The sequence below is a fragment of the Symphalangus syndactylus genome, chromosome 20 (assembly GCF_028878055.3).
Source record: "Symphalangus syndactylus isolate Jambi chromosome 20, NHGRI_mSymSyn1-v2.1_pri, whole genome shotgun sequence".
NCBI classification, from domain to species: Eukaryota; Metazoa; Chordata; class Mammalia; order Primates; family Hylobatidae; genus Symphalangus; species Symphalangus syndactylus.
The window spans coordinates 17049667-17072129 of record NC_072442.2 but is presented as its reverse complement, the minus strand read 5'-3'; the positions used below and the strand labels follow the sequence as shown (position 1 = coordinate 17072129).

The 22463-nt window shown below is 43.7% G+C and overlaps 1 long non-coding RNA gene across 1 annotated transcript in view; it reads right to left on the bottom strand.

Moving 5' to 3' along the window:
* Positions 1-9192: 9192 nt before the first annotated feature.
* The window catches only part of LOC134735193 (uncharacterized), a 47001-nt gene continuing 33730 nt past the window's right edge, over positions 9193-22463 (bottom strand). The window contains exons 2-4 of the long non-coding RNA XR_010118007.1: positions 20373-20465; positions 12737-12907; positions 9193-9317 (exon numbers count right to left, since the gene is read on the bottom strand). This is a non-coding gene — a long non-coding RNA (uncharacterized lncRNA). The remainder of the gene's footprint in view (positions 9318-12736; positions 12908-20372; positions 20466-22463) is intronic.

The following is a 22463-nucleotide window of genomic DNA, read 5'->3' as shown; positions in this document are numbered from 1 at the left end:
CACTCTGTGACCTTGATTATCTCCAAGGCCAGTTCCTGGAATTCTTTAAGTAAAAGAACTATTATCAGTGACGTCGTTGTGTGAGCATTTCAGTGGGAATGCTGTAGTGGGGGGGGGTGAGCTGAATGAAGCCAAGCCCCAGCTCTACTTTGTCTCACTTGGACTCCTCCAATCTGTGACAAACTTAGACTTTGTAAAAACAAAACAAAAAATCCCACATCTGTGACAAATTTAGACCTTGCCAAAGAGGTAAAGAGGCCGTTGGAGTAAGGTAATGCAAGCCTAACCAAGTACTGAAGGTGAAACAAATTCTTCAGTGGGGAGCTAAATTCTAAGCTCCTCTTAAGGCAAATGGAATGTTCACAGAGATTTTCCTTCAGAGGTTTCTACTTAGATCATTCTTTGGAATGCTCTATTCCAACCCTTTGATATATGTAGAGGGAGAGGCTAGGCTGCCCTTTCCCAGACACTGGTGAGCTGAGCAGTCTCTGTTAAAAATCCGTATTTATTTTTGCACACAAGTCCAAGAAAACATTATCAATTCTTTACAGGCAAAAGGAGATTTATTGGGTTTATTATTATTATTTTTTGAGACAGAGTCTCACTCTATAATCCAGGGTGGAGTGCAGTGGCATGATCTTAGCTTACGGTAACCTCTGCCTCCTGGGCTCAAGAGATCCTCCTACCTCTGCCTCCCCAGTAGCTGGAACCAAAGGCATAAGCCACCATCCCCAGCTTATTTTTTAATTTTTATGTTTTGTAGAGACAGGGTTTTGCCATGTTGTCCAGGTTGGTCTCAAACTGCTGGGCTCAAGCGATCTGCCCACTTGGCCTCCCAAAGTGCTGGGATTACAGGCCTGAGCCAACATGCCTGGCCCAGGAGATTTATTATTCAGCAAATGTATGTTGAATACCTACTTGTACTTGGATCTTAGGTTTTGAGGAGGAAATAGGTGATCAATAAATTAACCAGATAAATTTATACTGGCTATGAAGAAAAAAAATCAAAGTGATATGTTAGGGTGTTGGGAGTGTGTATATGGTGGCTACTTTTGGTGGTCAAGGTTGTTTTCTTTGAGAAAGTGACAGTTGAATTGAGATTTGAATGACAAGATGCTGCCAGTCACGCGAAGCCACAGAAGGAAAGTATTCCAGGCAGAAGGAACAACTCCTCCACACACCCTAAGACAGGAATAGGCTGGTTTGTTTGAGAAACAGAAAGAAGACCAGTGTGGCAACAGCATATTAAGCATAGAGAGATGAAAAATGGGAATAGATGTCACCCCACTTCACCAAATAAAACATCGGGAGTAAATAAGTATACTCTTCTTTTTACTTTTTTTTGAGATGGAGTCTCACTCTACTGCCCAGACTGGAGTGCAGTGGTGTGATCTTGGCTTACTGCAACCCCCTCCTCCCAAGTTCAAGCAATTTTTCTGGCTCAGCCTCTCGAGTAGCTGGGATGACAGGTACCCACCACCATGCTCAGCTAATTTTTGTATTTTTAGTAGAGACAGGTTTTCACCATGTTGGCCAAGCTTGTCTCAAACTCCTGACCTCAACTGATCTGCCCACCTCAGCCTCCCAAAGTGCTGGGATTACAGGCATGAGCCACAGCACCTGGCCCAGAATAAGTATACTCTTCTTAACTTACAAAGAGCAAAAATGGACTTCAGAATACTTTCTTACTTGTCTTCTAGTGAACACAGATTGGGTTCCTTTCAAAGCAGAGGCTGAGAAAGGAATTGAATTAAGGTAGTTTATTTGGAAAGTGATCACAGGAGAGATGGAGGAGAGTGAAATAGAGGAGTAAAAGATCATATGAAGGTAATTATCCAGGTTGCGACTGTGGAGATCAGGGGCTCCATTCAGCCAGGGCCTCCTAGAATGATTCTTCCAAAGGAAAGGAGGCTGGATCATCATCTATTCCCATCCCCCTCTGCCTGAGGGTTGCCCTGGACTGCACTTGTCCATGGGTCTAGCAGGTTCCTGTGGCACTGAAGAATGTCCTGGGCATTGAACAAGATGCACACATGTACTCATGGGCACCATCAGTGCTAGGTGCATCTGAACTTGTATGGAACTATTCAGCACAGCTGTGTCTAAAAGCAGAGACATATGGAGGGGACATGATATAAGACCCTAGAGGGTCTGCCATAGGTGCCTCTCATGATTTTTGAAACTTTCTCATCCAAAAAATTATTCACCCCATAATTTCTAATAGGCATTTATTTGTGTCCCTTCCTCTAGCTGAAATTGAAATGTGAAATTGCTTGTGGGCAGAGAGGAGGAAATGCACCATTTCCCAAACCCAGGATGGAGCAACACAAAGGGAGAAACAGAAAAGGGCTGTAATGGGCTGCTGTGTGACTCAGTAAAGGTGGAATCACAGAGAATTCGAAGTTCCAAGTACTCTCAAAAGTTTCAGTAATTTTTCTGTCTAAACTCAGAAACTGGATCTCAGTTCTGCCCTGACATTTCTCAAAAGAAGATTTCAGGGATCTTATCTGCAAGTACTCTATATTTGAAACAAAGGAATGCATCCTATCTTTGTTTAAAATATTCCAGAGTTTTAAATTACTACTCTTAGGGGTGGGGAGAAACAGTCATGATTTATATGTTTTTTTTCAAACAATAAAGTACCTATTGAATTCTCATATTATGTTTGGAATTTTAGTTTAGCGATTTTCCTGCTGAGTGTAAACTATTCTATGCAGTTGGAGAGTGGACATACTAATTACTAACTTCCCATTGTTGCCCAGCCCATGAACCTTTGTTCCATATACTTTCCCCAAATATTTTGCCATTACAATAGCTAGCAACTTGGATGTCATAACAACATGAATTGGAACAACCAACATTTTCTTCTTGATGTTAATTCTTCTGTTTTTGTTTTTTGTTTTTTTTTTTTTTCCAGATAGAGTCTTGCTGTGTTGCCCAGGCTGGAGTACAGTGGCACAATCTCGGCTCACTGCAACCTCCTCCTCCCTGGTTCAAGTGATCCTCCTGCCTCAGCCTCCTGAGTAGCTGAAATTACAGGCATGAACCATCATGCCCGGCTAATTTTTGTATTTTTAGTAGAGATGGGGTTTCACCATGTTGACCAGATTGGTCTTGAACTCCTGACCTCAAGTGATCCGCCCACCTCAGCCTCCCAAAGTGCTGGGATTACAGGTGTGAGCCACAGTGCCTGCCCCCCAATATTTTCTTTTTAATTATTATGTCATGATTAATTTGGAGGGAAGCAGAAAAGACAGGATAAAAGTCTTCACAGGGCAGGATGTGGTGGCTCATGCCTGTAATCCCAGCACTTTGGGAGGCCAAGGCAGGTGGATCGCCTGAGGTCGGGAGTTCGAGACCAGCCTGATCAACATGGAGAAACCCCGTCTATACTAAAAATACAAGATTGGCTGGGCGTGGTGGTGCATGCCTGTAATCCCAGCTATTCTGGAGGCTGAATCAGGAGAATCACTTGAACCCAGGAGGCGGAGGTTGCGGTAAGCTGAGATCATGCCATTGCACTCCAGTCTGGGCAACAAGAGAAAAACTCCATCTCAAAAAAAAAAAAAAAAAAAAAAAAGAAAGAAAGAAAAAAGTCATCACAGGCCATTTGGCTGGTTTGTGTGCTGAAGTGGACCCAGCTGGAGGGTTTGTCAAACCCCGGGCTCACTCTAGTGATTATCCCATGACTGGTTGTTATCATGAAAACCTTACTAGCTCTGTCCACTAGGTGGCATTTTCGAAATAGAACGTATAAAATTATTTTGCAAGATATGCTTTTGCCTAATTAGAGAATGATTCAAAGTTATAAGGTTGATGTCTAGTTTCAGAGAGGGTGCATCCTTTAGGAAGAAACTAGACCCTTAAGGACTCTCATTACTAGACGAGAAAGGTAGTATATTACATATTGCCAAGATGTAAGAGAGATTTCTGTTGCCAGCCCTCTGTTAGCTACAGAGAATCAGATGTCATCTGGGCTCATGTGCGACTTTTAGTACAAATTTGGCAGAGGGTAGCATAGGGGTTTATCAGGATGCGAGGGAGAAAAGGGAGGGACCTGTCATGAAGAAAGGCTGTGACCAATTAAGTCTAAAGGACACATGAAAAAAACTTTTCTCAGCTATAACAGTCCTGCAAATTTTTCTTTTTTCTTTTTTTAGATGGAGTCTCACTCTGTCACCCAGACTGGAGTGCAGTGGCACAGTATCGGCTCACTGCAACCTCCGCCTTCCAGGTTCAAGCGATTATCCTGCCCCAGCCTCCCGAGTAGCTGGGATTACAGGCACGTGCCACCACACCGACTGATTTTTGTATTTTTAGTAGAGACAGGGTTTCACCATGTTGGCCAGGCTGGTCTTGAACTCCTGACCTCAGGTGATCCACCCACCTCAGCCTCCCAAAGTGCTGGAATTACAGGCGTGAGCTACCACGCCCGGCCAAAAATATTCTTAAGAAATAGGGAGGATGTCTGGGACCCGAAAGGATTTTGTAAACTAGCAGTTAGTGATTTCAGAAACTGCTGGATCTCCCTCAGAGAAGGCCCAAGTTCAGGAAAATGTTGAAAGATACCCTCTGAAAGCAGTAAATGAAGAGCAGGGCTGGGGCTAGGGCGAGGCAAGTGAGGAACCGGTTGTGCACAGATGCTCACCCACTGGGTCCTCCAAGTGCAGGTATATAGAAAATAGAACTTTTTAATCGGGAGCAGCGGCTCACACCTGTAATCTCAGCACTTTGGGAGGCCAAGAGAGGATCACTTGAGCCCAGGAGTTCAACAGCAGCCTGGGCAACATAGTGAGACCCCATCTCTACAAAAAAATTAAAAAATTAGTGGGGTGTGGTGGTGTGGGCCTGTGGTCCCAGCTACTTGGGAGGCTGAGGTGGGAGGATCACTTGAGCCCAGAAGGTCAAGGTCAGAGTGAGCTCAGCTGCTGCCACTGCATTACAGGCTGGGTGACACAGCAAGACCTGTCTCAAAAAAAAAAAAAAAAAAAAAAATGAAAAGAAAAGTTATATTTAATTTAGTTAATTAATTTGGTTTTTTGAAATGAGGGTCTCTTTCTGTCACCCAGGTTGTACAGTGGCATGATCAAAGTTCACTGCATCCTTAACCTCCTGGGCTCAAGTGATCCTCCCACCTCAGCCTCCCAAGCAGCTGGGACCACAGGTATGTGCCACCATGTCTGGCTAATTTTTGTATTTTTTGGTACAGACAGGTCTCACCATATTGCCCAGGCTGGTCTTGAACTTCTGGCCTCAGATGATCCTCCTTTCTTGGCCTCCCAAAGTGCTAGGATTACAGACGTGAGCCACCATGCCCAGCCAAATAGAACTTTCCTACAGTTCAATCTTAATTTATGACCTTGAGTCCCCATCCTGCCTGAAGCAGGCAAACTAAATCAAATTCAATTATATCTCAATTCATGTTTAAAATACCTTAGTTTACATTTCTTTCTACTTGATCTTTCTTCCTTTTGGAGTTAGTACTCCTGGGAAGGGGGGTAAAAATGCTACCAGGGTGGTTCTAAGAGTGAGCAGAGGTTGTGACATTCTCAGTCTCCACCTATCTGGTCATCTCTGCTGACTGATTTTATCTTCTTTCTTAATATTTTTTGCTTTATGAGACATAAACCGCGTTTGAACTTACAAACCAAAATTTACTGACTTTCATTTCTGACATTCCACAGTGATGTCCCCACCCTCCACCCTTGTTTTCTCAAAGCAAGGGGTGATTCAGAACTAATTTTAGGTTGTGGGAAAATCTCTTCTAGAAGAAACAACAACAACAAAAATGTGATGATGATCTAGAAGGTAATGAAATGCACATTAATATTTGAAATATTATAGCCCATTCCACACGCAGAGAAAGAGACATGCTACAAGCAGCCGTGTAGGGGGGTTTGTGAAGCTGGGCATCTGAGAGAACCCACAGGCGTTGGAGCCCCTCAACGGGAGCCAGACAGCACCTGTGTGAGAGCAGGCTGGATGCGGGCTCACTAGAAGGCGAGTTCCCTGAGAACTCCACCAAGGAGGTACAAGGTGAAGAGGAAGTTTTTCAGATCTCAAGCTCATTGACTTCGTATCTGACTATAAAACATCTCCATAGGGCAAGAGCATATTACGAAAATATATATATATATATTTTTTGAGATGGAGTCTCGCTCTGTCGCCTAGGCTGGAGTGCAGTGGCGCCATCTCGGCTCACTGCAAGCTCCGCCTCCCGGGTTCACGCAATTTGCCTGCCTCAGTTTCCTGAGTAGCTGGGACTACAGGCGCCCGCCACCATGCCCGGCTAATTTTTTTTTTTTTTTTTTTGTATTTTTAGTAGAGACGGGGTTTCATCGTATTAGCCAGGATGGTCTCGATCTCCTGACCTCGTGATCTGCCCGTCTCAGCCTCCCAAAGTGCTGGAATTACAGGTATGAGCCACCACGTCCGGCCTATGAAAATAATTCTAAGTGTCTGTATTAAATTCCTAGGCTCTGTAGCAAATTATCACAAACTGGGTATCTTTTTTTTCTTCTCTCTCCCTCAAAGTGTCTTTACACTTTTTGTTTTTTGTTTTTTTGGGAAAGAGTCTCACTGTGTCACCCAGACTGGAGTGCACTGGCATGATCACAGCTTACTGCAGGCTCCACCTCCCGGGCTCAAGCAACCCTCCCACCTCAGCCTCCTGAGAAGCTGGGACTACAGGCATATACCACCATGCCCAGCTAATTTTTAAATTATTATTATCTTTTACTTTTTTTGAAACAGTCTAGCTCTATCACCCAGGCTGGAGTGCAGTGGCGGGATCTTCACTCACTGCAACCTCCGCCTCCTGGGTTCAAGTGATTCTCCTGCCTCAGCCACCCGAGTAGCTGGGACTATAGGCGCACACCATCTCACCCAGCTAATTCTTGTATTTTCTGGTAGAGATGGGGTTTTGCCATGGTGGCCAGGCTGGTCTCGAAACTCCTGACCTCAAGTGGCCCACAAGCCTCAGCCTCTAATTTTTTTTTTTTTTTTAATGGAGACAGGGTCTCCTTATGTTGCCCAGGCTGGTCTTGAACACCTAGCCTCCAGCGATTTCTCCCATCTTGGCCTCCCAAAGTGCTGGGATTACAGGCATGAGCCACCAGGCCCCGCCCTGGGTGTCTTTAAACATCAGACATTTGTTCTTTCACAGTTCTGGAGGCTAGAAGTCCAAAATTGAAGGGTCATGCTCTCTCCAAAGGTTCTAGGGGAAGAAACTTACTTTTTTTTTTTTTTCTTTTTGACTTAAACAATTATTTCCCACAGTTTTGGAGGCTGGGAAGTCGAGGATCAAGGTGCCAGCAGATCTGGTGTCTGGGGAGGACACTCTTCCTGGTGTGCAGACAGCAGTTGTCTCATTGTATCCTCATTTGGTGGAGAGCTGAGAGAGCAGGAAAATCCCTCCTTGATTCTTCCTAGTTTCTGGCAGGTGTTGGCAATCTTTGGCATTTTTTGTTTTGTGGACTCATGACTCCAGTCTCTGCCTCCTTTACTACGTAGTGTTCTTCCCATGTGTCTGTGTCTCTGTGTCCAAATTTCCTCTTCTTATTTCAACAGTCTCTGGATTAGGGCCCATCTTATCAGTATGACCTCATCTTGACTTGTTTGTACCTGCAACCACCCTGTTTCTAAGTAAGGTCACACTCTGAGATGCTTGGGATAGGATTTCAACATATCTTTTGGGGGACACAGTTCAACCTTAACAGCTTAACAGTGCCTGAAAATAAAGAAAAAGTGTAGGTAGTTTTGTTCTAGCATTTAAAAAAATCAGCTTCATTGACTGGGCATGGCGGCTCACGCCTGTAATCCCAGCACTTTGGGAGGCCAAGGCAGGCGGGTCATCTGTGGTCAGGAGTTCGAGACCACCCTGGCCAACACAGAGAAACCCCGTCTCTACTAAAAATACAAAAATTAGCCAGGCATGGTGGTGGGCACCTGTAATCCCGGCTACTCGGGAGGCTGAGACAAGAGAATTGCTCGAACCCAGGAGGCGGAGGTTGCAGTGAGCTGAGATCGTGCCACTGCAGTCCAGCCTGGGCGACAGAGTAAGACTCCATCTCAAAAAAAAAAAAAAAAAAAAAAAAAAAGTCAGCTTCATTAAGAGATAATTTGTATATGATAAAATGTACCCATTTTAGCCAGGTGTTGTGGCTCATGTTTGTAATTCCAGAGACTGAATAGCTGAGTGGAGAGGATTGCTTGAGGCCAGGCATTCGAGATGAGCCTAGACAACATAGCCAGTCCTTGCCTCTAAAAAAAAAAATAAAACAATTACCCAGGCATGGTCGCACATGGAGTGCAGTGGCTCAGTCTCAGCTCACTACAACCTCTGCCTCCTGGGTTCAAGCGATTCATGTGTCTCAGCCTCCCGAGTAGCTGGGATTGCAGACATGCACCACCATGCCTGGCTAATTTTTGTATTTTCAGTAGAGACAGGGTTTCGCCAGGATGGCCAGGCTGGTCTCAAACTCCTGGCCTCATGTGATCTCCCCGCTTTGGCCTCCTAGAGTGCTGGGATTACAGGCGTGAGTCACCCTGTCCAGTCTTAATTTTTTTTTTTTTTTTGGGGGGGGGCTGGAACATTTTTATGGGACCTTCTAGAAGTCAGGAAAAGTACAGAATTGAGTTGGAACATCCTGGGAGGAGCTGGAGGAACCACAGTGGCTCTACTGGAAGATGGCTAGAGCTACACTTGTCAAAAGGAGAGCCCTGACACTGAGCTGGCACATGAGTGAGACCCTTCCAGCTAGAACCCTGCAAAAGGACAATTGGGAAAGGGGAAATCTGGAGACTCTAATGCTTCGTTGGGAGTAAAGCAGGTGCGATTCATTTTATGAACAATCATTTTCTCTTAAACCGTAAGGGAAAGGGAACATACTGTTACATTTCGAATGTTATGACTTTAAAAAATAACTGGCACAGATCATTGCAGTGATAACATCTAATAACCTCAATTTGAAAATGTAACTGAGTAGTGAATAAGCTGTGATTTCTCTTGTAGCGTATAATGCAACTATTGGAGAAAAAGTAAATGTTCTGCCTTGACCCATTTCAAAGACTTCAGAGGTCAGTATCAAAGAGCCGTTCATAAAAGCCTTGAGGAGCTAGACCGCTTGTCTTATTTGCCCCAGTCCAGTGTCTGGGAGGCTGGCCTGGGATGTGTGGGCAGGAATTGTCTGATATTACCTTGATCCCTTGGAACATCCAAAGGGTACACTGTGTTCCAGGAAAAAACTGACACAAAATGTCAGCATGCGACAAATTCCGAAAAACTTGCTTGCTGGCCTTCCAGTGTCTAGAAGATACTAGAAAACATTGAAAGCGTAAAACAGAACACATAAAAATTTAGGCCAGGCGCGGTGGCTCACGCCTGTAATCCCAGCACTTTGGAAGGCCGAGGCGGGCGGATCACGAGGTCAGGAGATCGAGACCATCCTGGCTAACATGGTGAAACCCCGTCTCTACTAAAAACACAAAAACGAAATTAGCCGGGAGTGGTGGCAGGTGCCTGTAGTCCCAGCTACTCGGGAGGCTGAGGCGGGAGAATGGCGTGAACCTGGGAGGAGGAGCTTGCAGTGAGCCGAGATCATGCCACTGTACTCCAGCCTGGGTGACAGAGTGCGACTCCTCTCAAAAAAAAAAAAAAAAAAAATTTAAACTACTTTTTCTTCGTCCAAAAATTACTATTAATGAAGACAAATTCCTAATGATACCCAGAAAACATATTTTGTACCACTTTATAAAGGATTGGTATTCTCTCTCCTCTTTTTGTTTGTTTTTTTTTGGAGACAGGGTCTCACTGTCGCCCACGCTGGAGTGCTCGCTGCAGCCTTGACTTCCTGGGCTCCAGTGATCCTTCCACCTCATCCTCCCGAGTAGCTGGGACTACAGTCATGAGCTACCACACTTGGCTAATTTTTAATTTTTTTTGTAGAGACAGGTCTCACTGTGTTGCCCAGGCTGGTCTCGAACTCCTGAGCTCAAGCGATCCGCCCACCTCGGCCTCCCAAAGTGAAGGGATTACAGACATGAGACACCATGCCTAGCCAGGATTATTATCCTTAATATATATTGGAAGCAAACAACTCCCTAGAGGGGAAAAAAGGAGTATAACATAAATAAGAAACCCATAACAAATAACAAACAGCTAATAACATTAAAAATTTTCAATTCACCAATAATTTAAAAATACAAATGAGAGATCGCTTCTCGGCCTTTTGGCTAAGATCAAGTGTAAAAATACAAATGAGAAGCCAGGCACAGTGGCGAGTGCCTGTAGTTCTGGCTATTCAGGAGGCTGAGGCAGGAGGATCACTTGAGCCCAGGAATTAGAGGTTACAACGAGCTATGATTGCACCACTGCACTCCAGCCTGGGCGACAGAGCAAGAACTTGCCAAAGAAAAAAAGAAAAAGAGAAACAGGGACAGAGAGAGAAATCAAGGAGGGAGGGAGGAAAAGAAAGAAGAGAGAAAGAAAGAAAGAGAAAAAGAAAAGAAAAAGAGAGAGAAAGAAAGAAAGAAAGAAAGAAAGGAAGGAAGGAAGAAAGAGAAAGAAAGAAAGAAAGAAAGAAAGAAAGAAAGAAAGACCCCAGAATGAATGCAGTAGTGAGAAAATGCTTTCACCTACTAAAGGCAGCAATGGAAAAGACCAATACTACCCAGTGAATTTTCAGATTATGGAAATTAGGCGACCATGTCCTGTGTGAAAATGCAAATCGTTACAGTTTTTTTTGCAGGATTTTATGACAATATCTATCAAAATTTACAGCATGTATTTCTTGTAAAGCATCAGTTTCTCTATTTAGAAATATATCTTACAGATATATTCATCAAAATGGAAGAAGTTATACAAGGCTGTTCATGACAGCATCATTATATGAATAACAAGCTAAAAATCTAATGTAAATGTGCAATCAATAGAGAGATGGTTAACTAAATTAGTAAACATCCATCCAATGGAAGACTCTGGAGCCATTAAAAATAATGAGATCAATATCTTTTTACTGCATCAGTGTTCAGCTCAATAAATTATCACACAGCAATCACACCCATTAATAGCCCAAATGCCTTCTCATGCATCCTCCTAGTCACAGCGATCTCCCCAAAGGTAACTACTTGCTGATTTCTACCATTATGGATTAGTTTTGCCTGTTTTGAACTTTATAGAAATGTAATCATATAGCATGTTTTCTTTTGCTGGCTTCTCTGGTCATTATTGTTTATGAGATATATTCAAGTTGAATATACCAAAATTTATTCTACAACTGGGTTGTTTCCAGTTTGGGGCTACTATGAAATCATGCTTATATGAACATTACTTATATATATATTTTTAGTTCACAGATGTCTACATTTCTGCTGAATGTATGCCTAGGAGTGAGACTATTGTGTCTATGTATATATTTAGTTTTAGTAGATGGTGCGAAACAGTTTTCCAAAATGGTGTGCCAATTTATATTCCCACCAGCAATGTATGAGATTATCAACTGCTTATATGAAAAATCTGGAGGTATATTAAACTTAACTAGGTACTTCTGTGCAGTGGAGTTAGGGAAGAATGTGTGACTGTATAGTTTATACACTTGAGTACTTTTTCTTTGTTAACAACTGCATGTATTTCTTTTAAAAAATAATAGGACGGGCATGGTGGCTCATGCCTGTAATCCCAGCACTTTGGGAGGCTGAGGCAGGCAGATCACTCGAGGTCAGGAGTTTGAGACCAGCCTGGCCAACATGTGAAACCCCGTCTCTACTAAAAATACAAAAATTAGCCAGATGTGGTGGCACGCCCCTGTAGTCCCAGCTACTTGGGATGCTGAGGCAGGAGAATTGTTTGAACTGGGGAGACAGAGGTTGCAGTGAGCCCAGATCGCGCCACTGCACTTAGCCTGGGCGACTGAGTGAGACTGTCTCCAAAATAAATAAATAAATAATAAATATTAAAAAATAACATTTTCAAATATTTTTATTCTTTTCTATATCTCACTTATTTTATCATTTAAAGAAGTAAAGTCTTAAATATAATGACAAAGATATGGTCCAAAGAAATAGAAAAGTTGATTAGGCTACTAAGAGTTAATAATAAGAGTTAGTGAGCAGGCACTAAATTTAATTGTAAAAGCTAGGTGCAGTGTCATGTGCCCATAGTCCCAGCTATTCTGGTCACTGACGTGAGAGGATCACTAGAGCCCGGGAGTCTAAGGCTGTAGTACATCATGATAGCACCTGTGAATAGCCACTGCACTCAAACCTGGGTAATATAGCAAGATCCTGTCTCTCTCAGTTTTTTCTGAGGCAGGGTCTCACTCTGTCATGCAGGCTGGAGTGCAGTGGCGTGATCATAGCTCACTGCAGCCTTGACTTCCTGGCTGAGATGATCCTTGCACCTCGGCCTCCTGAGTAGCTGGAACTACAGGCTTGCACCACCACGTCCAGCTAATTTTTGTATTTTTCGGTTGAGATGGCGTTTCACCATGTTGCTCAGGCTGGTCTTGAGCTCCTGGACTCGAGCAATCTGTCCACCTCGTTTTCCCAAAGTGCTGGGATTATAGGCACGAGCCACCACACCCGGCCATGTCTCTTATAATAATAAAAAATAAAAATTTAACTTTGAGCTGCCTCACAACCCAGGCAGGATATAGTCTGAGTAATCAGGGTAAACAGGTATTCCCAATATTGATAAGATACTCCAAGAGCCTGGCAAGTGTGATTCATCATGTCTTACCTGATTAGGCAATGGCCAGTTTTTTGTCATGGTTGGAGACCAAATTTCAAGAAACAGGCTGGGCATGGTGGCTCATGCCTGTAATCCCAGCACTTTGAGAGGACGAGGCGGGAGGATCACTTGAGCTCAGGAGTTCAAGGCCAGCCAGGAGAACGCATCGAGATACCATCTCTATTTAAAAAAAAACAACAACCCAAATTTCAAGAACTAGGGGAGTGAGATCAGAAGTAGCGTAGGAATAAGGAAAGAGGCTGAAGAGTAGGTTTGGATTAGATTGTGAAGGGCTGTAAGAGCCATATTATCAAATATACACTTTATGATTTGGGCAGTGATGAATCAGAAGTTTTCAATCAGGGAAGTAAAATGGTATATTTATACCTTAGAAACATACCCTGGTATCAATAACTATGTAACGGTGAGCCAATATCCCATCTTTGTAGCTACATACTTCAAGGAATATGTTTTAAGATTTATAGCCATTGGCAACAGGGGCCTGGCCTGACTTCCTTATCTACCAAGTGGACCAGCAGATCAACAATGAAGTACAGGCCGGGCACGGTGGCTCACACCTGTAATCCCAGCACTTTGGGAAGCCGAGGTGGGTGGATCACTCGAGGTCGGGAGTTTGAGACCAGCCTGGCCAACATGGTGAAACCCCATCTCTACTAAAAATATAAAAATTAGCAGGGCATGGTGGCACATGTCTGTAATCCCAGCTACTTGGGAGGCTGAGGCACGAGAATCGCTTGAACCCAAGAGGCGAAAGTTTCAGTGAGCCAAGATTGCACCACTGCACTCCAGCCTGGGCAACAGAGCCAGACTCCCTCTCAAACAAACAAACAAAAAAACAGTGAGGTAGACGCGAGCCCTTTCAGTCCTCAATCAATTCTTTTTCAAACCATGTCTGAGCAACAGGATATATTTCTAAAGTGAGATTTAGCTACTGTTTTTGGAAACCAGACTCATCAGGCCAAATAAAAATTGGGGATAGCCAGGCACGGTTGCTCACGCCTGTAATCCCAACACTTTGGGAGGCCGACGTGGGCAGATCATGAGGTCAGGAGTTTGAGACCAGCCTGGCCAACATGGTGAAACCCCATCTTTACCAAAAATACAAAAATTAACCAGGCGTGGTGACACATGCCAATAATCCCAGCTACTCGGGAGGCTGAGGCAGAAGAATTGCTTGAACCCGGGAGGCGGAGGTTTCAGTGAGCCGAGATCATGCCACTGCACTGCAGCCGGGGTGACAAAGTGAGACTCCATCTCAAAAAAAAAAAAAAAAGAAAGAAAAATTACTGGCCGGGAGCAGTAGCTCATGCCTGTAATCCCAGCACTTTGGGAGGCCGAGGCGGGCAAATAATGAGGTCAGGAGTTCGAGACCAGCCTTACCAGCATGGTGAAACCCTGTCTCTACTAAAAATACAAAAATTAGCCAGGTGTGGTGGCATGCACCTGTAATCCCTGCTACCCAGTAGCCTGAGGCAGGTGAATTGCTTGAACCTGGGAAGTGGAAGTTGCAGTGAGCCGAGATCGTGCCACTACACTCCAGCCTGGGCAACAAAGTGAGACTCCATCTCAAAAAAAAAAAAAAACGCCGGGCACAGTGGCTCACGCCTGTAATCCCAGCACTTTGGGAGGCCGAGGTGGGCGGATCACCTGAGATTGGGAGTTCGAGACCAGCCTGGCCAACATGGAGAAATGCTGTCTCTACTAAAAAATACAAAATTAGCCAGGCATGGTGATGCATGCCAATAACCCCAGCTACTCGGGAGGCTGAGGCAGGAGAATTGCTTGAACCTGGGAGGCGGAGTTTGCGGTGAGCTGAGATCGCGCCATTGTACTCCAGCCTGGGCAAAAAGAGCGAAACTCCATTTCAAAAAAAAAAAAAAATTGAAAATAATCGAATATGGGACTGTAACTTATAAGAAGAAGGGAACTGCATTTTGTTTTTACTGATTTATCTGCAAGAATGCATGATTGTGTGGGTCATAAGATCTGGATTCACACTGGAAGTAAGATGCCCTGTTTTAACCTCAGACCTAAGGTAAGCTACAATTCAGGAGTACTAGAATCTTGTGCATATTAACAGAATTGTATGTCAGTTCCCATTTGACCATTTTTAAAATACGTGTTCTTCATTAATCAGAATTGGAGTGAAAGTGAGGAAAGAAGCATCCAAAGTCTCCACCAACCCTATTCATGAAGGTGTACGTCGGTATGACTTTTTTTTCTTGCAGGGAAATTTCGTGATATTTATCAAATCTTTAAATGTACATACTCTCTCAGTAATCTCTTTTTTTTTTTTTTTTTTTTTTGAGACAGAGTCTTGTTCTGTCACCCAGGCTGGAGTGTTGTGGCGCAATCTGTGCTCACTGCAACCTCCGCCTCCCGGGTTCAAGCAATTCTCCTGCCTCAGCCTCCCGAGTAGCTGGGATTACAGGTGTGCACCATCACGCCCGGCTAATTTTTGTATTTTTAGCGGAGATGGGTTTTCACCATGTTGGGCATTCTGGTCTTGAACTCCTGACCTCAAATGATCCGCCTGCCTCGGCCTCCCAAAGTGCTGGGATTACAGGCGTGAGCCACTGCGCCCAGCCCTCTCAGTAATTTCATCTCTAGGAGTTTATCTTAACGATAACACACAGGTGCACAAAGATGTAAAGAAGGTGGCAATATTATTAATAATATTAAAAATTAAATAATTTGTGTCCATTAGGAAGAGATGGATTAAATTGTGGTACATCCATTTTATACTCTTAAGATTCTTCTGACTATAATCTGAGCATGGTGGAGCATGCCTATAGTCCCAGCTACTTGAGAGGCTGAGGCAAGAGGATCACTTTAGCCCAAGGAGTTTGAGGCCAGCCTGGGCAACATAACAAGACCTCATCTCTAAAATAAAATAAAAAATTATTATTCTTATTTTAAGCAAAAGAAACAGACTGGGTAGTTTTGGGGAAAATGAAAATATGTATTTCATGAAAAGGAAGAAAAAGCTAAAGAATTATTGTGCAGAAATGGATGGAATCAAGGCAGTTTCAGAGAAGATTGAAGGAGTTGTCCTATTTGTATAATTATTATTATTAAGACACAGTTTTACCCTGTCACCTACGCTGGAATGGAGTGGCATGATCTTGGCTCACTACAACCTCCGCCTCCTGGGTTCAAGCGATTCTTGTGCCTCAGCCACCCAAGTAGCTGGGACTACAGGAGCCTGCCACCACACCCGGCTAATTTTTGTATTTTTAGTAGAGATGGGGTTTCACCATGTTGGTCAGGCTGATCTCAAACTCCTGATCTCAGGAGATCCACCCTCCTCAGCCTCCCAAAGTGCTGGGATTACAAGCGTGAGCCACCGCACCCAGCCTATTCACATAATTCTGTATTCTGCATGTGTATGTGTGTTTAACAAGAAGGACTATAATATTTAAAACTTTAGTAATGATTTTTTTTTACAATGGCTAGCATGAATAACGTAATCTTAGGGCAGCAATTTAGATTCATCAGGCTCAGTTTTACTATTTGTATAGATCTTCAAGTGGCTCTTTCCAAATTCTCCTAGATGTGGTCTCTTAGTTATCTGTTATTGCATAGCAAATTACCCCAAAATTTGATGGCTTAAAACAACAAACGTTTCTTATTTCATAGTATCTGTGGGTCAGAAATTGAGAAGGGGCTTAGCAGAGTGGTCCTGACTTATGGTTTGTTTGTCATGAGGTACAATTTAGATGTTGACTGGGGCTTCAGTCTCCTTTTTTTTTTTTTTTTTGAGACGGAGTCTCGCTCTGTCGCCCAGGCTGGAGTGCAGTGGCGCAATCTCTGCTCACTGCAAGCTCCGCCTCCCGGGTTCACGCCATTCTCCTGCCTCAGCCTCTCCGAGTAGCTGGGACTACAGGCGCCCGCCACCACGCCCGACTAATTTTTTTGTATTTTTAGTAGAGACGGGGTTTCACCATGGTCTCGATCTCCTGACCTCGTGATCCGCCTCGGCCTCCCAAAGTGCTGGGATTACAAGCGTGAGCCACCGCGCCTGGCCTGCAATTTTCTACTAGTCACACAGAGCAAATCTGGTACAATATGAAAGGGGACTACAAAAGGGTAAACACCAGGAGGCAGGGATCACTGGAGGCCATCTTGGAGGCTGCTGTATGGCAGATGTGCCTAACAGAAATAATTTAAGCATACCCTGAGAATGACCCTATGGCCTAAGAAGAATGTGTGTTCGGACAGCCCAGCGCAGTGGCTCATGCCTGTAATCCCAGCACTTTGGGAGGCCAAGGTGGGTGGATCACCTGAGGTCAGGAGTTCAAGACCAGCCTGCCCAATATGGTGAAACCCCATCTCTACTAAAAATATAAAAATTAGACCGGATGCAGTGGCTCATGCCTGTAATCCCAGCACTTTGGGAGGCCAAGGCGGGCAGATCATGAGGTCAAGAGATCGAGACCATCCTGGCCAACATGGTGAAACCCTGTCTCTACTAAAAATACAAAAATTAGCCGAGCATGGTGGCGCACACCTGTAGTCCCAGCTACTTGGGAAGCTGAGGCAGGAGAATTGCTTGAACATGGGAGGTGGAGGTTTCAGTGAGCCAAGATCACACCACTGCACTCTAGCCTGGCAACAGAATGAGACTCCGTCTCAAAAAAATAAATAAATAAAAATTAGCCAGGCATGACGGTGCGTGTCTGTAATCTCAGCTATTCGGGAGGCTGAAGCAGCTTGAACCGAGGAGGTGGAGATTGTAGTGAACTGCACTCCAGCCTCCATCTCAAAAAAAAAGAAGAATGTGTGTTCGGAACTCTGAGCTGAAGAATCTTTGGGAGTTCAATTGCTGGTGGGTTCACTCCTGGAACCTTCACTAACTAGATCCAGGCAGCCTTCTGGGAGCCACAGCTTCTGGCGGTTATTGATTCCAACAATGACCACCGGCCTGTCACAGAAGCAACTTATGTTATCTTATCTACCATCGCTGTGTGCAACACAGATTCTCCTTTGTGCTATGGGGACATTGCCATCCCATGCAACAACAAAGGAGCTTACTTATGGGTTTGATATGGTGGATGCTGGTTTGGGAACTTCTGTGCATGCATGGCACCATCTCCTGTGAACACTCATGGGAGCTCAGGCCTCATCTCTACTTTTCCAGAGATCCTAAAGAGGTTGAAAAGGAAGGCCAGGTGCAGTGATTCACGCCTGTAATCCCAGCACTTTGGGAGGCCAAGGTGGGTGAATCACCTGAAGTCAGGAGTTCAAGACCAGCCTGGCCAACATAGTGAAACCCAGTCTCTACTAAAAATACAAAAATTAGCTGGCATGGTGGCACGTGCCTGTAGTCCCAGCTACTTGGGAGGCTGAAGCAGGAGAATCACTTGAACCCAGAAGGTGGAGGTTGCAGTGAGCTGAGACAGCACCACTGCACTGCAGCTTGGGCAACAGAGTGAGACTCCGTCTCAAAAAATAAATAAATAAAATAAAAAAGGATGAAAAGGAAGAGCAGGCTGTTGCTGAAAAAAGGCTGTGACCAAGGAGGAATTTCAGGGTAAGTGGACTGCGCCGGCCCCTGAGTTCACTGCTCCTCCGCCTGAGGGTGCAGACTGATCTGAATGTGGCAGGTGCCCTCTGTGCCTATTCAGCAATTCCTTACTGAAGACTGGAGAGCTCAGCCTGCCACGGAAGTCTGGTCTGCAGCTCCCACTGCTCAGGCCACTTGAATGGGTAGGAACAACCACCAAGCTGTCTTACAGGCTCATAAGCCACATGGAAATAAGGTTGACAGAAAATAAACATGTTTCTTAAAAAAAAAAAAGGAACCTGGGAGTTGCCAATCAGGAGATTCATTCCTTACCTATGAGGAACATAGGAACCCCCATCTCATCCCATGGAATGCAGGCCATACAGGGGATCAAGGCCCTTTGTTTTGGGTTAAATCAAGATTGCCAGGTGGAGGTTGCTAGGGTGAGAATGCTAAGTGAAAACATTATATAACCAGTATGCTTTTTTTTTTTTTTGAGATGGAGTCTTGCTCTGTTGCCCAGGCTGGAGTGCAGTGGCATGATCTCAGCTCACTGAAACCTCCGCCTCCCAGGTTCAAGCAATTCTCCTGCCTCAGCCTCCCAAGTAGCTGGGATTACAGGTGTGCAACACCATGCCCAGCTAATTTTTTGAATTTTTAAGAGATGGGGTTTCACCATGATGGCCAAGCTGGTTTCGAACTCCTGACCTCAAGTGATCCACCTGCCTCGGCCTCCCAAAGTGCTAGGAGTACAGGTGTGAGCCACCGCGCCCAGCCAGTATGCTTTTTATAAGCAAATGCAGTTCTCCTGTCCAGCCTGCCACCATTAGATAGATTGCCCTGTATGTAAGTCTCCTCAATAAACCCTATGTCTCAGCCTGGGAAACACTGTGAGGACCCATCTCTATAATTTTTTTTTTTTTAAATTAGCCAGGACTAATGCCTGTAGTCCCAGCTACTCAGGAGTCTGAGGCAGGAGGATTGCTTATGTCCAGGTGGTTGAGACTGCAGTGAGCCATGATTACACCACTGTATTCCAGCCTGGGTGACAGAGCAAGACCCTGTCTCAAAAAGTAAATAAATTAATTAAGTAAACCCTATGTCTCATTCACTGGCTCTGCATCTTGTCTTCAGCCTCTCAAACATGGTGCCATTTCTGTTGAAGTCAATAGGGGTCCAGCATGACAGCTGCCTACCAACATAACATTTTGGTTGCCTCTAAGGAGGGGAGATAGATGGTTTGTGCCTGGCAGGAAAGGAAGATTTTCACTGTGTATGTTTTTGTGCTTTTTGAATTTTGAACTCTGTTAAATATATTACTTAGCAAAGAAAAACCAGTTCCCCATAATTTAGACTGCTGATTGTGAAATTTAACATGTTATCAGAATCACCTGAAAGCCTTGTTAAACCACAGGTTGCTGAGCCCAACTATCAGAGTTTCTGATTCAGTAGGTCTGGGGTGGAGCCTGAGAATTTGTATTTCTAACAAGTTTTAGGGTGATGCTGATCCTGCTGCTCCAGGGACCACATTTTGGGAACCACTGACTTAGACCTGCTTGTCCAATATGGCAGCCACATGTGACTATTAAGAACTTCAGATATGTCTAATTCAAATTAAGATGTGCTGTAAGTGTAAAACATACACTGGATTTCAAAGACTTAGTACAAAAAAAATGCAAAATGTCTCTTCAATAATTTTATATTGATTTATGTTTGAAAATGTTTTCGATAATTGGGTTAACAAAAATATGTTATTAAAAATAATTTCACCTTGGAAGAGAAGGAAGTGAAAAAAAAGAAAAAAATTCACCTGTTTCTTTTTACTTGCCAATTACTAGAAAATTTCAACTTATATGGCTCATATTATATTTCTGTTGGACAGTGCAGACTTAGACAATTCTTGCTTCTCTCCTGTTTCTGTGCTGTTTAGCAACAGGATTTCGCTACAAGACTAGTTGATAAATCTGATAAGCTGATAGTCTAAATTATTAATAGGTGATGATAACTTAATAGGTTTAACCTGTTTTCATTTTAACAACAATCGCTAATGTCCATGTATAAAAGAGTATCTACTAGGGAGAATTTTCTGACATCTTGGAAGTCAGGTGGAAACAATACCTTTGGTTAGGCAGTTATTTTCTCCGCTTCCCAGTCCCTACTAAACTCCAAACACGTATGTTGCTGCCTCTTCAGCTCATGGTAGGACAGGGCCTGAAACCAAAAGAACAACTCATTTCTCACACTTTTTTCTTATAAAGTAGACATGTTGAGAGAGAAAAGCTAAATTAATTTGGAGCTACAGAACAGCTGTTTTAAAGCTATTAAGTTACTATTTCATGAATGTCACATGTTCTGTTTAAGTGGGTCAAAGGAATTCAGTGAATCCATATACCAGGAAACACTTTCACAACATTTAATCATTTGCTAGTTACTTTATCAAAGAGAAAAATTTGCTTTTAATATCCATTTAAGGGCAATAATTAACCAGCTTAGTCACTATGAGTTATTTAATTTGTTTTATCTAATACCCTAAATAGAATGATATAAAATATTTTGTAATTAGTTTTTTCAGGTTATACAATCATATAATCTAGAGTCAAATAGTTCCATAAGTTGACTAATGTAAAATGCTATTTTTTAAATTTATAAAATATTTTAATTTGTGCACATTAAAATTCATCGCCATTATATTTATGATAAAATGAATGTTAACAATTTGCTTCCAATAGGGATGAAAATAGAACTATGAGAAAAGTGTCATAAAGGTATTTGCATTTTCTTGTGTGTTTAGTGTACATATCACTTTGCATTTCAGAGGTCTTGAAACTGAACAGAACATCAATATTTCATAGCCCTTTTGGATTTCTTGATTTCCATACAATCCTGCTGGATGAATATCAAGAGCGGCTTTTTGTGGGAGGCAGGGACTTGTGTATTCTCTCAGCTTGGAGAGAATCAGTGACAGCAGTTTTCAACAGTTCACATTGTTTTGGTTTTCTAATTGAAGGTATACTCCATGCTCCACTTGTCCTGCTGGAGCTTAGTTCAGCATCACCTGGAGTATCCTCTCAGCCCCTGATGTGTATAGAACTCCAGTTTCTCAGGTCCCCCACTGATAATCTGCCATGTTGTGCAGGCATATCCTCTCCTAGCTTAGTCATGGTGGAAGGCAAAGGAGAAGCAAAGCACCTTCTTCACAAAGTGGCAGGAAGGAGAAGTAAAAAATGCTATTTTTTTTTTTAGATGGAATTTTGCTCTTGTCACCCAGGCTGGAGTGCAATGGCGCGATCTCAGCTCACTGCAAACTCCACCTCCAGGGTTCAAGCGATTCTCCTGCCTCAGCCTCCTGAGTAGCTGGGATTACAGGCGCCCGCCACCACAGCTAATTTATGTATTTTTTTTTTTTTACTAGAGATGGGGGTTTCACCATGTTGGCCAGGCTAGTCTCGAACTCTTGACCTCAGGTGATCCACTGGCCTCGGCCTCTTAAAGTGTTGGGATTACAGGCATGAGCCACCACACCCAGCCGAAAAATGCTATTTTTATCCATGCTAATATTACAGTATGATTACTTTCCCTTTTACATTTTTGTCTTTCCTGGGGTTATTGTTTGTTCATTTATTTGGCTTTTTAATTATTTATTATTAATTTAACCCCAAACTTACTCCAGTTATATAAATCTGCTCTTGATACATTCAAAACAGTGGTGTAAGGTATATGGATATGCTTTGGTCGATAGGCCCAGGTGGATATCCAGGCCTGCATAATTCAGTGAGTTTGGCGCGCAAGCGCACACCTCCACTTGTTATATAACCTTTTGGTGTAAGTAAGTTCATACTTGGCTCTGAGCCACTATTGTCTGTAAAAGGTATAATTGCCCTGCTAACGCTATACAGGGGCTCTGGGCTCGGCTCAATATGGCTTGACACGCAGCGTGTGTTGGCGCCCAGAGAAAGAGAGAGAGAGCCAAAGCTGTCTGTCTTGCAGACGGACAGGAGGCAGCCATGACGCAGCTCAGCTTGCTCGTGTCCAGGGAGAAAAAGAGTTAAGCTGCTGACCCTAAAGGCAAGGGAGAGCTGGCCACACAGGTGTGTGTGGGAGTCGCCGGACTAAGCAGCCAAGACAGGGTGGACAGTCTAAAAGCTAGTTGTTTGAGTAAGCTGTGTAAGACAGCTGCTGCTAAATAGAACCAAATTCACCTGCCTATGG